We start from the raw sequence: 17095 nt of genomic DNA on the forward strand, positions 1-17095 counted from the left end.
CAGACTCTGAACTACAGAGAACAAACAGATGGTTATCAGAGGGGAGATGGTTGGGGGGATGGGTGAAACAGGTGATGGGGATTAAGAGTACACTTAATCATGATGAGCACTGAGCAACGTATGGAATTGTTGAATCACTATGTTGTACACCTGAAACTAATATAACAGTGAATGGTAGCCATGCTGGAATTAACGTTTAAAAAAGAAAAGAGAAAAAGAAGATATACAAATGGCCAATAAGTACATAAAAAGATGCTCAACATCATTAATCATTAGAGAAATGCAAATCAAAACCAAAATGTGATACTACTTTGCATCCACTGAGATGACTAAAATTTAAAAAAGACACAATAACTGTTGGAAACTTCACACGTCATTGGTGGAAATGTAAAATGGTATAGCCACTTTGGAAAATATTTGGCAGTTCCTCAAAATATTAAACATAAAGTTGTCATATGACCTAGCAATTCTCCTAGGTATAGTCCCAAGAGGATAAAAATATTTCTACACAAATACCTGCAAACAAATATTCATAGCAAAATTATTCATACTCACAAAATGGAAATAACCCAAATTTCCATCAACTGACAAAAGGATAAATAAAATGTGGCACATCCGTATAAAAAGGAAGATTAGGAACATTATGCTAAGTAAAGAAATCAGATACAAAAGGTCACATACTGCGTGATTCCATTTATTTGAAACGTCCAGAATAGGCAAATCTATAGAGATAGAAAATAGATTAGTGTTAGCCAGGTCTGGGGAGTGACTGCTTGTGGGTAGCCAATTTCATTTTGGAGTGATGAAAATGTGAAATTAGATTGTGGTGATGGTTGCACAACACTATGAATATACTAAAAACCAAGCAAATGTTCACTTTCAGAAGGTGAATTTTATAGTATATGAATTACATCTCAATAGAGTTGTTATTTTATTCTTCTTTTTTGGAGGGGGAGGGACAGAGCAAGAGGAAGAGAGAGAATCCTAAGCAGGCTCCACGCCCAGCGCAGAGTCCAACATCACAACCCTGAGATCACAACCTGAGCCTAAATCAAGAGTCGGATGCTTAATTAACTGAGCCACCCAGGCACCCCTAGAATCGTTATTTTAAAAAATGGCCTCAAGACACTGCACCAGGGCATCTGGGCGGCCCAGTTGGTTAAGTGGGGGATTCTTGGTTTCCGCTCAGGTCCTGATCTGAGGGTGGTGAGATCTAGCCCCAGGTCGGGCTGGGAACTGAACACAGAGTCTGCTTAAGACTCTCTCTCCCTCTGGCCCTCACCACTACCCCCACTCCCACCCACCCCCTGCTCTCTCTCTATCTCTCTAAAATAAATCAATCTTTAAAAAGAAAGAAAGAAAACAAAAAGACACTCAGAATTGCCCTGGGCCTCCTGCCTCACCCAGACTCAGATGGAATGTTGAATGTGGCGCCCCGCCCCTCGCCCCGCCCCTCGCCCCGCCCCTCGCCCCGCCCCCTCATCTGCCCCTGCCTGCGTGACCACGCCCCCTCGCCTAACGGATCCAACCTCCCAACTCCGGAGTAACGGACCTCATTCCAGCCTCATCGCAGAGAGCACCGCCAGGCTTTCTTCTTTGCCTAGCTTGAAAACACACAACGGACCTGTCGCCCCCGCCTTTGGCCCGGCAACCTTCGCTTCGCACCGCAGTCACCTTCTCCTTGGTTCCTGGGCCGCCAGCCATGGCCACCGCGCCGCTCTCACAAGTGCGCCAGAACTACCACCCCGACTGCGAGGCCGCCATCAACAGCCAGATCAACCTGGAGCTCTACGCCTCCTACGTGTACCTGTCCATGGCCTTCTACTTCGACCGCGACGACGTGGCCTTGAAGAACTTCGCCCAGTTCTTCCTGCGCCAGTCCCGTGAGGAGACCGAGCACGCCGAGAAGCTGATGCAGCTGCAGAACCAGCGCGGGGGCCGCATCCACCTCCGAGACATCAAGAAGCCAGATCGCGACGACTGGGAGAGCGGCCTGAAGGCCATGGAGTGCGCCTTGCACCTGGAGAAGAGCGTGAACCAGAGCCTGCTCGACCTGCACCAGCTGGCCACCGACAAGAACGACGCCCACCTGTGCGACTTCCTGGAGAGCCACTACCTGCACGAGCAAGTCAAGTCCATCAAAGAGTTGGCGGACTATGTCACCAGCCTGCGCAAGATGGGGGCCCCGGAAGCCGGCATGGCGGAGTACCTCTTCGACAAGCTCACCTTGGGCGACAGCGACAATAAGAACTGAGTTGGGACTGCCTTCCCCACAGCCCCAGAGGGCATGGTGACGTTCCCTGATCACCATGCCGAGCATGAATATTGCAGTATTGCCTTTGCAAAAGGTTCCAGGTTTTTTCTTCCAGTTTTGCCGTAAATAGAGTTGTTTGGTTTCAATAAAGTTATTTGGCTCTTAAATAAAGGTCTCTGATTGATACGTGTGCGCAAATGTCTCACCTTTTAAGTTTTTAAACAGGTATCCAGGAATCTCTCCAACCACCCAACGCCATCCACATGCAGCTCAGGATCTTGGGAGAGGGAGGGAGAAGGTATTCCATGGGACCCTGGAAAACAGAAATCAATCTTCCCCTGATAAACGATGTAAGGGTGGGGATGGGGTGGGGTGGCATGGCGTGGGGTGGGGTGAGATGAAGTGGGTGGTCTGGGGCCCTGATGTCTGTGGGTACATGTGTATGATGAAAGTATAAGAAAACATGGTCTAGAATTCATCATAGTAGTTGCCCCTGGGGAAGAAGTGCAGGGAGTGGGATTACACAAGGATCCACCCTGGGCGACGGTGATATGGGAAGTGACCCTTAGGCTGACTTCCCCATGGACATGGGTGTGACAAAGAAAAGTAACAATGGCACTTGGCAAATCCAAGTCCTTTTATTTACATTATTGTATTTTATTTTTATAAGACCCCCAGGAAGTAAGAAGGGCAGGTGTTACAACCATGTCTTAACAAGTGAGAAAAAGGGAGGCCACACAAAGAAAAATTTCTGGAATGTTGACATGGACACAGATCTTCTGACGCCGTGTTCCATTTTGTTGTTGTTGCCCCACAGGTATATCAATGGGTTAAGCAAGACCGTGTGGGTAGACTGGAAATCCAGCCAGATAACCAGACCCGGAAGAGAGGGAAATCCCCAACACTTAAAGACAGCCCTGATCACTGGAGTCTCTCCCCTAATTACAAGTGTGCCTTCCAGCCTAGGGTGGGGATGGCTTCTAAACCTCAGCCAAATCCTTCTCCCATGAAAGGCGTCTTCAGAGCTAGCAGCAGAATGTAGGAGAGGAAGGATACCTCACAGGAAGGCAGGCAGCATCTGTGCACCCGAATGCCTCTGTTCGGGCTTTCTCCCCCGCACAGACAGCCACGTGGTTACCTGAGTTGGCCCTGAAGATCTGGGAAGACCTCAGGCCTGGAAATCCCCCGCAGTGTACTCTCCACCCACGTGGCTTCGCTCTCAGGGGCTTCTCTTCAGGCCCAAGGGGAGGGTGCAAATCCAGCTCAGGCGAAGAGAGAGCACCAATATCCCAGCCGGGCCCAGGGGCCCAGAACCTCTGTGCTGAACCATGGCCTGTTGCGCTCTCCGCCCTGGGCTCTAAGGCTGACCCTAGTCTGGTTCTGTCTTGGCTGCTGGGCCTCCTCTTTATCCCATCTTTCCCTTTCCTGTGATTCAGAGGAACTCCCCGGGATAATGCAGAGAAGTCTGCTTAGGTCTACATCCTCTTAGTTTACCTGGAAAAGAAGGATTTCCTCACCCGCAAGACTCAAAGAGAATTGTGATTACACGAGCGCCTCTTACAAGCCACTGCTAGTAGCGTCACATTTCACAGCTTTTCTTTAAGCATCCCTGGCAGGGGAGTCTAGACACAGTGGCAGCTCAATTGCTGCTCTCCTTCTTGTTCTGCAAGACAAAAGGAATGTTCGAAATCCCCTCCTTTGGGTCCAGTTTTGGGGTCCACCAACAGCCTCTTGAATATGTGGGCCGAGGTGGAACGAAGTGAGAATTCAGACTAATGGAGTTTGCCCCGTCGCTCCCTCCAGATGTCTTAACTTTGTCCATCGTTCCCACCTTCCTCTGCCTTCCCACCCTCCTCTGCCACCTACCCCTCAAAAGGAGTGAGCGAACTTTTGTGGGTGTGCCACCTTCCCGCATACTCACAGCTATCCCAACCCCTCGATAACCTGCCCCTCAGTACATCTTGAGTGAGTTGTGACTTGGCGGTCCAGCCCTGGAAAATACCGCCCGCCCCCCCCACCCCAGACTCACAGCTGGGTGCTTGTCAGTCAGTGGCCACGCTCCGTTGCTTCGTTGCTTCGAGGAATGATGTCTCAAATAGTCGCTGTTGCTATGGGTACTGGGGTCTCAGGCAATGATAATATCAGGACAGACTGAGGGAAAAATGGTAAAATTGATAACTTCATCGCAGGCTCAAACACGGATTCAAATTAACTGTGTTGAATAATTTACCTCTGGGGACAAAAATCCTCACTGTATCACAAAAGGAAATTTCTTAATAGACGGTTGTCACTGACAACTTGCACTTCATTTTCCAGGAAAAGGAAATGTATTTTTTCCCATCAGAAATGTGTGACAAGAAGTACAAAGCACCCATTAATTTCTTCTGAATCTTCTCTACTCTTGAAATTTGTTCTACATTTCTGATTTTTAAATTCTCCTTCAATTTTTTTCATCTGTCAGCAATTTCGGTTTCTTTTTGCAAGCCCAAGAGACATATTTAATCAAATATTCAGTAGTGAAAATCATTATCATTAATCTTGGAAGTGATACTATGCTTCAGAGTTTAAAATAATGAACACTTTTACTACAAATCGTTTTCCTTCAGTCCTGAGTTCCGATTCAGAGGGATATTGACGGAGAATTTGCTGCAGGAAGACTGAAGTGAAGGGTGAAATAAGGGGAATTAGCAAAGCGTTAGAAGACCTAAAAGGTAAAGAAAAGAAAATTATGCCTTGATTGACTAGTCGCGGAGGACGTAAAAGTGGAGTAAGTTACAGTGAGAAAGCAAAGTAATACTGGCTAACATATGTTTAAGAATCTTATCTGGGGGGCGCCTGGGTGGCTCAGTCGTTAAGCGTCTGCCTTCGGCTCAGGGCGTGATCCCGGAGTCCTGGGATCGAGCCCCACATCAGGCTCCTCCGCTGAGAGCCTGCTTCTTCCTCTCCTACTCCCCCTGCCTGTATTCCCTCTCTCGCTGGCTGTCTCTCTCTCTCTCTCAAATAAATAAATAAAATCTTAAAAAATAAAAAAAGGAATCTTATCTGGGACACCTGGGTGGCTCAGTTGGTGAAGGATCTGCCTTCGGCTCAGGTCATGATCCCAGGGTCCTGAGGTCGAATCCCACATCCAGCTCCTTGCTCAGCAGGGAGCCTGCTTCTCCCTCTGCCTGCAGCTCCCCATGCTTGTGCTCACCCTCGCTCTCTCTCTGTCTCCCTGACAAATAAATAAATAAAATATTTTTTAAAAAAAGAATCTTATCTAAGTTTGGATTGCATTTGGTTGTGAGCAACAAAACTCAGAAAAGCAGTAGCTTTAAAAAGATAGGGTTTCTCTCCCGTATGTAAACAAGTGTGGCGGAGAACAACAGTTCAGGCTGCAGCAGAAGCTCCTTCATCTTATTTCACTGATTCCAAGAGGTGCATTTTTCACATTTTAACATCTCTGAAATTGGGATGAATCTTACAATCGCTGTTGGCCATAGCTGTCACTGCCTGAGCAGTCCCATCAAGACTTAACAGAGTGGGGCGCCTGGGTAGCGCAGCGGTTAAGCGTCTGCCTTCAGCTCAGGGCAGGATCCCGGCATTATGGGATCGAGCCCCACATCAGGCTCCTCTGCTGGAAGCCTGCTTCTTCCTCTCCCACTCCCCCTGCTTGTGTTCCCTATCTGGCTGGCTGTCTCTCTGTCAAATAAATAAATAAAATCTTTAAAAAAAAAAAGACTTAACAGAGTGGCATCATTGGCTAGGAACTCTTAGAGGCATTCGAAGGGCACGCTTAAGAACTGCTGCGTCATCACTGGGGCACCTGGGTGGCTCAGTCAGTTGAGCGTCCGGCTCTTGGTTTCGACTCAAATCATGATCTCATGGTCATGAGATCAGGCCCCTCGTCGGGCTCCGTGCTTGTTTGGGAGTCTGCTTGTCCCTTTTTTCTCCTCTGCTCCTCCCCCCACTCATGCTCACTCACTCTCTCTTTCTCAAATAAATAAAATCTTTAAAAAAAAAAAAGAAATGCTGCATCTCCAACACTCTTGATGGCACAGAGGATGACAGTAAGAGACATCAATGATTCCAAGTACAAAGTGATTTAGAAGAGTTCGAATTTGCTTTCTTAAAATCATTTTTTTTATTCCAGCTTTATTGAGATATTATTGACATATAACATTGCGTAAGTTTAAGGCATACAATGTGATGACTCGATACATGTATATATTGTAAAATGATCACCACAATAAGGTTAGTAAACATCTCCATCACCTCTTTGTGAGTGCAGGGTGAGATCATCTAAGCAGCTTACAAGTATACGATACAGTCTTGTTAACTGTACATGCTGTACATTAGATCGCCATGACTTATTCATCTTATAACTGGAAGTTTGTGCCCTTTGACCAACATCTCCTCATTTCCCCCACCCCCAATCCCTCGCAACCCCCATTCTACTCTGTTTCTGTAAGTTCAGCTTTTTAGTTCCCCATGTGAGTGAGATCGTACAGTATTTGTCTTTTCTGTCTGACTTATCTCACTTAGCATAATACCCTCAAGGTCCTTCCATGTGGCTGCAAATGGAAGTATTTCCTTCTTTTTTCCATTGTATATATATTTTTTTCTTTATGTATGCATCTGTCAATGGCCACTTGGGTTGTTTCCGTGTCTTGGCTACTGTGAATAGTGCTGCAATGAACAGGCAGATATCTTAGAAGAGTTGAAATTTGAATCTAAAGAAGTCCTGGCAGTACCTTACCGAATTAATTTACCACATAGTTTCCTTTTCGTGCGTATGCGCAACGGTGACCTAATGACAAAAAAATTTATGTCTTAATAAATGTAAAAGAGATTTTTTAGTAAGTATAAATTGGAAAATCTAAGGAAAATCTAATGGATGAGAAAAAAAATGGTGTCCTGATTTGATAACATTTTCTTCTTTCTTTGTGGTACATAAAATAATGGTGTGCCTTAAAATTGATGTTTGATTTGGTAAAATATATTCTTTTGTTGTTCCACAGTACAAGGTTTCCAGTCTTGTTTATCTCACATTCCAATACAGCGACTAGAGCTCCAACCATTACATCAGCATACCAGGAAGAAGACATATATCGATCTGTTGGCTGCAAAGGGATAGTGGCCTTCAGAGAAAGAAGTTGCGAGAAAAAGAAAACGCCCAACTTGTCTAAGATGTTAGAAGTGGAGACCTGCATGTGGCAGGAAGATGGAGAACCCAATCGTAATCATGATCATTATGGCCCAGCTCATAAAGGTGTTAAGGTTGGCAGAAAGGCATGCTCTGTCCAGGAGGATTTCACATATTAAAAAAAAAAAGAACAAAGCAAATTTAATAAACAAACAAAAAAATGTTTGCTTTTTTCCCCCCGACTCGTTCTTCAAAGTATGTGGATGTGTATGGAAAACCAAGAATAAAGAAATGAAGGAAAGAATATTCTACTGATTAAAAAGCCATGATCTGGATCATTCTCTGGGAGATGATTAGCTTTAAGCTGAACCTTGTAAGATGAGGAGGAGCTTGCCCAACAGCTGTGAAGGAGAAAATACCATGAGACAGACTTCCAAATTTGGGCCTGCCGGAACTGAGGACAAAGGCCAGAGAGAGAGTCCATCTGGTGTGAAGGGAAGAAGTATAACTCAAAGTGAGGTGATGAAGGATGACGTATGGCGGACAGCTGAAGGGCACGCGTGAAGTTTTCACGGTTAACTAGAAGGTCATTTGAGGAAACCACAGTTTCGGATCTGGGATTCGGAAGTGAGTTGGTAAATCCCTTCTTGGAGAAATCCTGGGAGGATGAGGGTGCCCAGTGACAGACACTTGGGATGAATATTAAAATGTGAAACCTAATGGTCCTGCATTTGCAGAGGCAGGGAGAGTATTCTCTCGGATCAGGCGAGTGGCATCAAAAAGTTCTGTGTAAGGTCTTGCTGTCCTTTCGCCTTCTATACTAGAGTTCGACTATTGTTTCAATTTGCTGCTTCGGAAGAGTGCAGGTCCAGATGTCCGAATGCCAGAAGTGCTAGAAGAACATCAAAGCCTCTGGTGGTGTCGGCACGAGTGTATTAGAGCAACATCAAAGAGACACAGGGTTTGCACCCTTCCTCCCAGAGAAAGAACATCACACACAGCTCCCGCACTTTTTGCCTGTCTTAAAAAGCTGTTCACTGTTTCTGTCAGACACTTGGAAGAAGGCAGTTTATCAGCAGCCCCTGAAGCTTACAAGATGCCAGTGCACCTTATCCAGCCGGTCACTGCCAGGGCACGCGTGCATGTCAAGACAGAATCCAGAAACAACAGTGAGCTTATACAGCACGCATTTACCCATTTGACGATTCAACTCATAAAACATGACCACGGGGCGCCTGGGTGGCACAGCGGTTAAAGCGTCTGCCTTCGGCTCAGGGCGTGATCCCGGCGTTCCGGGATCGAGCCCCACATCAGGCTCCTCCGCTATGAGCCTGCTTCTTCCTCTCCCACTCCCCCTGCTTGTGTTCCCTCTCTCGCTGGCTGTCTCTATCTCTGTCAAATAAATAAATAAAATCTTTAAAAAGATAAAATAAAATAAAACATGACCACCATCGGCAGACTTCTACACCTCTATAGACAGATGTGAAGAGAGGTCCCCTGGAAATTCCCAGCCTCCACAACTGACGCCTCACCATCACTGTCTGCCTCACGCTCACAAGGTCTCATCTCAAATGGCCTTTAGCTCTGCTTATGTTCCTCACCACAAGAACCACATCGCCCACCCACTTCCCAGAACACTCCTCAGCCTTCGCATCTAGTCCTCATGAGGCTGGGCACTTCCCCTTTCTGTCCCCTTCTCTCACCTTCCCCGAACTCTTGAAAGCCTTCCCTTGGCCTGTTTGGAAATTATGGGCCATTGTCAGCATGATCTCCTATTACATTCTCAACCTCTTTTCTGAAAATGGTCTTCACCTTCTCTCTCTGTGGGCAATCGGCAATGCCCTTAAGGACACTACTTCTGGGGAAGACCCCTTGAGTCATGGTCACTTCCCCCCCACCAACACACACAGTACCACCAGGCCTGAAGGTAAGGCAGGGGTCCTCCTTCTTCCTTGTTCACACTTCCAGGCCATTCTCCCTCTTGTCCCTCTGCCCTTAAATGTCCCATTTTAGAACTGAATGCCATACATCATGCCCCCACACTATCACTTCTTGTTACAGTTATCTAGGGACCCCCCACCTGATGTTTCTTGACTATTTTGCTCCTGGCTGATGGCAACCTTCCCCAGTATTAGCCCTGTCCTAATTCCTGGTGATTTCAATATCCACATAGATGATCCTTCCACAACCTGGCCTCTTATTTTCTTGCTTCTTCTCCCACAATCTTGTCCTCCAATCCAGTTAGCCACTCATTGCTATAGTCATATCATAGACCTTGTCATCTGCAGTAACTGTCCTCTTTCTATAATCTCTAAGTCATGTGTCAGACTCTTTGACCATCTCCTCTTTTTCTAGGTCATTCTCCCTAGTGTCCTGATGCCAAAAATCCTTTAACCCCTCTGGGAAATCCTATCAATTGGTCCAACAACATTTTTACTGCATCTCAACTCCTTGACCCCCTCTATTTTCTGAGGTTAAAGCCCACGATAAATGATGATACTCATTCCCTTGTACATATTTCCACTTCACCTGACCCCCTGGCTTTGTACTTGCTTGGCAAAAATCCCTGACCTGGTTAAATTTCTTTCTCCCCCAGACCATACCTGCACCCATGCAACTGAATGTGGCTAGAGAAAAATCCAACCATCTTGACTGAATGCACTTAAACTTAATGAGTATGACTCTTAAGTGGTCCCTTGGTACACCAGCCACCAAACTGTATTTCCCTATTCTACTATCTCTCTTACCCTTCCTGCCCATTATCCATAATTCTCCTCTGTATCCGTTAACCTATGCTACATAGCAAGCCATCCCAATAAATAATGTCTTAAAGCAGTAATTATTTTATTTGCTCATGATTTTGTGGGTCAGCAATTGGGTTGGAATCAGTTGAGTAGTTCCTCTGCTGGATTAGCTGGCTGTCGTCATCTCGTGACTTGAATGGGATTGGTTCATCTAAGATGGCAGTTGGTGCTTGCTACTGGATGGGTCGCATGTCTCCAGCAGGCTAGCCTGAGCTTCCTCAAGTGGTGGTGGGAGAGTTCCCAGAAACAGGCATTTTTTAAGCCACAGTTTGCATCATATTTGCCAATGTCTTGTTAGCTATAGAAAATTACATGGCAAGCCCAGAATCGTGTAGGAGAGGAATGGCAAGGGCCTTATGCGCTGGGAGTTGTTACTGGAACAATCTACTACTTCCTCCAGCCGCTAACCACTCACACATCCTCCCAATCCTCACTCTCAGCTGGTAACCTTGCTTCCTGTTTCACTGAACAAATAGAAACTATGAGAACATCCATAGACTCCCACCTACCACCATACCTTCCACCCACCAGCTTGTGGGCACATTTACTCTACCCCCTCTCCTCTTACTAGATGAAACCTCCATGCCTCTATCTAAGGCTAACACCTCCATTTTTGCCCTGGAGCTCATCTCTTCTTGTCCACTCAAGGACTTTGCTTCTGTGTCTCATCTGGAGTTACTCATGCTGACGCAGTGATCTGGTGGCTTGAATGGGCTGCATGGTCTAAGACGGCCTCACTCTCTTTTCTGTATCATCATTTTCTCTCTCTTTACTGGATCATTCCCTACAGAATAAAACCATGATATCTTTTATCTTACTCTAAAATATTCCTCAAATTATCCTCTGGCTACTGATCAGTTTCTCTGTTGTACTTCACAGCTTAGTTCCTCTAAACACTCTCCATACTCACAGTCTTCATCTCCTCTCTTCCCAACTTCTCTTAAACCCACGCTTATCAGGCTTGCATGTCCATAACTCCACCAAAATGGATTTTGTCATAATCTCTGATTTCCTCCGTACAGATCACTTCAAGGGTTAATTCTCAGCTCTCACCTGCCTTGAACACTTTCTTGAGCTGACCTTCAGGATATTTCACTCTCCTGGTTTCCTTTACACTTCTCTGGCCTCTGCTTCTTGGTTGCCTGCTCCTTTAGTGTTCAAATCCTCTTCATCATCTCCCTGACATCTTAGTATTGGAATGTCCCAAGGCTCACTTCCTAAGGCTTTTCTCTTTGCTGTGTCTGTGCCCTCCTTTGGCAAACTCATCAATTTCATGCATTTAAAATGCCTTCTCTGTGCTGATGATTCCAAATTTGTACCCCCAATTCAATCCTCTTCCTTGAACTTCAGACCTATGTATACAAATACCTACTCAAATGCCTAACATACATCTTAAACTTTGTGTGCCACATAGAACGCCTTATATTTTCCCACAAAACTTCTCTACCTACAATCTTCTCCATCACAAATTAATGGCAATTTCTAGGTTTTCAGGACAAAAGCCATGACATCATCTTTAATTCCCTTCTTTCTCCTCTAGCCCACATTCAAGCTATAGTGCATCTTATTTAAAATATACCCAAATTCAGATCTCTCTCACAACTTCTGCTGTTACCACCCATGTCCAGTCGACTGAACCTCCCACCCAGCTTATTGCAATAGACTCTTAACTGATCGCCCTGCTTCTACCCTTGTACCCTAGAGCCTATTTTCAACATAGCAGCTAGACTGAGCTTTTAAAAACATAAGTCACATCATGTCACCCCTCTGCTACAATGGCCTTCACAGCTCTTACAATCTGCCTATCCTTTCCCTTTATCCTGTTTCTTCTGCAGTAATTTTTTTACTGTTCTTCTCCTTGTTCACTTGGCTCCAATGACATTGCTCTATTAATAATTCCTGGAGTATCCCAAGCGTGCTTCCTTGTTAGGGTTTTGTATCTGGTTTCCTCTGCCTGGAACACTGTAGCAGTTACCTTTTGCTGTGTAACAAACTGATCCAAAAAGTAATGGCTTAAAATAACAATGATCGCTTTTCATGGTTCTCTGGATTGACTGGACAGTTATTATCTAGGCCAGCTTGGCTGAGGCTAGATGGTCTAGGAGAGGAGTTGGCAAGCTACCGACTGCTGACCAAATCTGGCCTGCCACCACCTCTTTTTGTAAATCAAGTTTTTCTGAAGTACAACCATACCTGTACGCTTATGTATCATCTGTGACTGCTTTCATACTATAATAGCAGTGGCTTGATGTTGATGGGGCAATGAGGACGGCTTAGCCACATGTTTCTCACATCCATGAGGGTAGCCCAGGCTCGTTTACACATGATGGTCACACGGGTTTCTGAGATCAGTTGGATCAAAGCTGATATTGTCACATGGCTAATCTTAGAATCTGTGCGGAAGGGCCTACCCAAAGATGAGGCTATAGGAATGGGAACTTTTGTGGCCATTTTTGCAAACAATCTACCATAAACATTATTCCTCCTTCATGACTTGTTGCCTCACCTCCTTCAACTTGATGCCCAACTATCACTTTTCTAGTGAGCCTGCCTTGATGAATTCCTCTTCCCTATTTCCTATGTCCCCTTTTCTATTTAATTTCCCTCTGTAACATCTATCACTTCCTTACCTTACTTATTTTGCTCATTGTCTGTCTTCTCCTTCTAGAATATAAATTTCATAAAGGCAAGGATTTTTGTCTGTTTTATCCATGGTTTTACCTCAGGTGCTTAGAACACTGCCTAGAACAGAGTAGGAAATCAAAAAATATTTTTTTAAGATTTTATTTATTTATTTGACAGAGAGAGAGAGAGTGAGCACTAGCAGGGGGAGGGGCAGGCAGGGGAAAGGGAGAAGCAAGCTCCCTGCAGAGCAGGGAGCCCAATGCGAGGCTCAATCCCAGGACCCTGGGATCATGACCTGAGCTAAAGGCAGATACTTAACCAACTGAGCCACCCAGGCGCCCTTCAAAAAACATTTTTGACTGAATGAGTGAATGATCTGATGCTATTTAGGATTTGAAGCAGGAACAGTCCTTGCTGGCCATGACAGCGTTACTGATGTTTGTGTCTACAGCCCACCAGTTATTCTTCTCAGTGCAATACTGCTCATGTTATGATGCAATAATGTATACTAAGCACTTTGAATTTAAGAAGTTAAGAACAGAATTTAAGAAATTAAGAACAGAATTACTATTGCTTTGCTTTTTATTCCCTAGATAAGTTTTGCCTTAACTCACTCAATAGGTAATAGTCACTAATTATTATATTTAACCCTCCTAAGTGGACAAGGGCACTGCAATTATCTATTTTGGCATGGTAATTTCTTGGAGGAGGGATTATTCCTAAAACAATGCTCCAATCACATTGAACATACCCATACCCAACCATCTTGGGATTTTTTTTCTGCCTGCAGAATTAAGTCCTCCCAAATTAGTATCCATTTTGCCTTTGAGGCAATATACACTCTTTATAGGTTTAGCTACATCTTGAAAGAGTATGACTTAGAAAACGGTGATATGAGGAGTGGGGGTGTCTGGGCAGGAGCCAGAACATGAAGCATTTCCAGAACCAAGCTGTGGAGTGATTTGGCTGGGACCGAGAAGCCACATGATGCAATATAATATTGCAGGAGTATGGCAAATGCATAGGAAATGCCATGTTTTGAATTATCATAAAACATGATCAAGCCCCAGGTCCACCAGATGTCCAAAAAAAGACATGAAAGCAGAATAGTTTGGCAATATGTGAGTTTGTCTTATGCATTTTGGTTCTTGCATTTATCCCTGTTACTGAATTACATATACTTTCTTTTTCATTCTAAATTCTATATAGGTTTAAGAAACTGAAACCACTGTGCCAATAGATTTTTTTTTTATTTGAATAGTTTCATCAAGAGCAAAATTCTGGCTCGTTGGATTGTTGATCTGCTATTATTTCTCTACCACACCACTTCCCTGGTGGTTATTTATACCTCATCTATAGCTCCCAGACATTAAAATGAAAGGTCTTGAAACTTATGGGAGAAGTTTAGAGGGAGAGCTCGCTATATCTTGTGAAATAGACAAGGTCACTGCTTAGTCAACCTTTCTTACAAAAGAGTTCAGTGATAACAGCCAAATTAGAGCCCTGGTCAACCACAGCTGATGATGGGCTCTGTTGATGGGTGCCCTTGGCTAGACCTTAAAGTGATGTCCTGAAAAATGATTACACTTCTACTCCATAAGCCAAAGATGTATCCATTAAAGGCTGAGCAGGAAGGAGAAATACAAGTGTAAATGTAGCCTCTTGATCAGTTCACATATTTGACCTATTACTCTCAGTCATGATCTCTAGTGTATCTATCACACTTCTTCATGTGTGTGGGATTATTCTAGTGCAGTTTTAGACACAGAGAGTTTTTTATTGTTGAGGTCCTTATAATCTTAGAAAGATATGCTTATGTGTGTAAACCAATGAATAATTCTTTAAAAGCCATATAGAGAAACTTCGAACTACATGCTATTCATTCACTGAATAATTCTTTATGAGGACTTCATTGTGGTCAAGTACTGTGGTAGATGCTATGTGTTCTACCCTCAAGATGTTCATACTTGAGTTGGAGAGACCAACATTAAAACTGATATTTGAGTGCTGTGATGGAATTAAGGACACACAGAGAAATGGGATGTTAGCTTGCCTTGAGAGTGGTGGGTGTCCTGGAAGCTTCCTCAGGTGTGATGATACCTGAACGGAATTTTGAAGACTGAATAGGAGATGCTGAAGAGAAGAAACAGGGGAATACACCGCAGACAGAGAGAGTGGTGTGGGCCACATTAGGCTTCCCGTGTTTAGGGTCAAGGTGGAGGAGGATAAGGCAGAGAGTAAGGAAAGAGAAAAGACGCTGGAAAAGAAGGAGAGATCAGAGAAAACCTGGCAGTTCAATCAATGAAGAAGAGAAGAGAGAGTGATGTTGAGAAATATGGAAGACAGGAAACTATAGTTCTTGGTGACCAGATGGGCAATAAAGGAAAGAAAGGGATTTTGAAGGACAATGTTTTAAGTTTTAGCTTTGGGTGTCTGGGTATAGGGTGACATCATTGTTAGAAAGAGGGAACCCAAGAGGAAGTATGCAGATGTTGGCAGAAAGTAGAGACACTTCTCAAGTTCAAGATGCCATGAGACATCTAGGTGGAGCTGGAAATGGAATGAAATGTAGCAATTATATATTTAGACTACATGGAACTAAAGGTGAGGGGTGGAGATAGTCCAAGATGGCAGAAGAGTAGGAGACCTTACTTCCGTCTGGTCCCAGGAATTCAGGTATGGCTATCAAATCTTTCTGAACACCTGTGAATTCAACCAGAGATCTAAGAAAAGAAGAGCTGCAACTCTATGAATAGAAAAGCGACCACTTTCTGCAAGGTAGGAGGTGCAGAGAAGTGAATCCCAGACAATATATGGGAAGATAAAATGCAAGGGGAGGGAGCCTCTGTAAGCCGGCTACCAGAAAGCAATATAGCAGTGGAGCACAAAATCAGAAGTTTTAGAAGTCTGCTCAAGAACTGGGTGTTATACGCAAATATTGAATCATGGAACACTACATCGAAAACTAATGAACTACTGTAAAAAAAGAAGTCTGTTCAAGTGAGGGACATCATTGCCTGAAAGGTGCTCAGGTGTTGAAGCGGGGTGGAATCCTAGGTGGGACAGTGTGGTCTCAGGATCCCTGGGGTCACAGGAAGACTGGGGTGCCTGATTGTGGCAGAGTTCCCGGGCATCTGAGCAGGGAAGCCAGCTGCAATCAACGAGCCCAGGAGTGGGCTTTCAGCTCCGGGCTGCCATATACTGCGAACTGCTGCACAATTGGGCGACTGCTCTCAGAGCAGGGGCCCAACAAACAGCAGAACCGGGTAGAACGCCCTTCCTCCCCCGGGAGGAGTGGCGCAGTAGCACACCGCAGCAGTCTGCAGGGTTTGGAGACTTGAAATGGGGTCTCGTGCCTGATGTAGAAATGCTCAGTCACAGGCCAGGTGAGCATGGAGTGAGGACAGAGACCAGAGAGACAAGAGTGATTGAGTGCTTTTCTCTTAGGGGCACACTGGGGAGTAGGGCCCCAAGCTCTCAGCTCCAGGGCTGGAGATTGAGAGGCCACTATTTTCACCCTCATCCTCTAAAGCTGCACAGAAAGCCTTCAGGGAACAAAAGCCACATAGAACATTCTAGAGCAATCCAGAGCAAATTACTTAGCCTGGCCCCCTAGCAAAGGTGGTGCAATTCTGCCCTGGGCAAGAAACCTGAGAATCAGCACAACCGGCCCCTCCCCCAGAAGATTAGCAAGAACATCCAGTTACGACCAGTTTATGGATCATTGAGAACTGCACAACTTCAGCACTAGGGGAAAACAGTATATAGGATTCATGGTTTTTCCCCCACGATTCTTTAGTCTTTCAATTTTAATTTTTTTCTCTTTCCTTTTTCAACCAATTTCTTATTTTATCAACTCTTTTTAAAATCTTTTTTTAATTTTCATTTTTACAACTACATTCTATCCTTTCATTGTATTTAATTTTATTTTTATACACATATAAGTTTTCTTTCTTTACAATTTTGGAATCTAGTTTTCTAACAAACAGACCAAAATACACACAGGATCTAGTGTATTGCTCTGTTCTGTTCACCTGTTTGATTATATTCTTATTTATTTATTTATTTATTTTCGGTTTTGGATCTCTTCTGATTTGTTTGGTATATATTTCTCTGGGGTCATTGTTGCCATTTTAGTATTTTGTTCTCTTGTTCATGTATTCTTCTCTGGACAGAATGACAAGACGGAAAAACCTCAGAAAGGAGAACAAGAGGCAGTACTGACTGCCAAGAAACTAATCAGTATGAATATAAGATGTCAGAACTCAAGTTCAGAACAACAATTAT

The 17095-nt window shown here is 44.5% G+C and overlaps 1 pseudogene; it reads left to right on the plus strand.

Annotated features, from left to right (window-relative positions):
• The first annotated feature begins 1699 nt into the window (after positions 1-1699).
• LOC123796902 (ferritin heavy chain pseudogene) lies at positions 1700-2254 on the plus strand (annotated as a pseudogene).
• Positions 2255-17095: the final 14841 nt, after the last annotated feature.

The sequence above is a fragment of the Ursus americanus genome, chromosome X, assembly GCF_024610735.1.
Source record: "Ursus americanus isolate L20-20 chromosome X, mUrsAme1.1.p, whole genome shotgun sequence".
Classification (NCBI taxonomy): Eukaryota; Metazoa; Chordata; class Mammalia; order Carnivora; family Ursidae; genus Ursus; species Ursus americanus.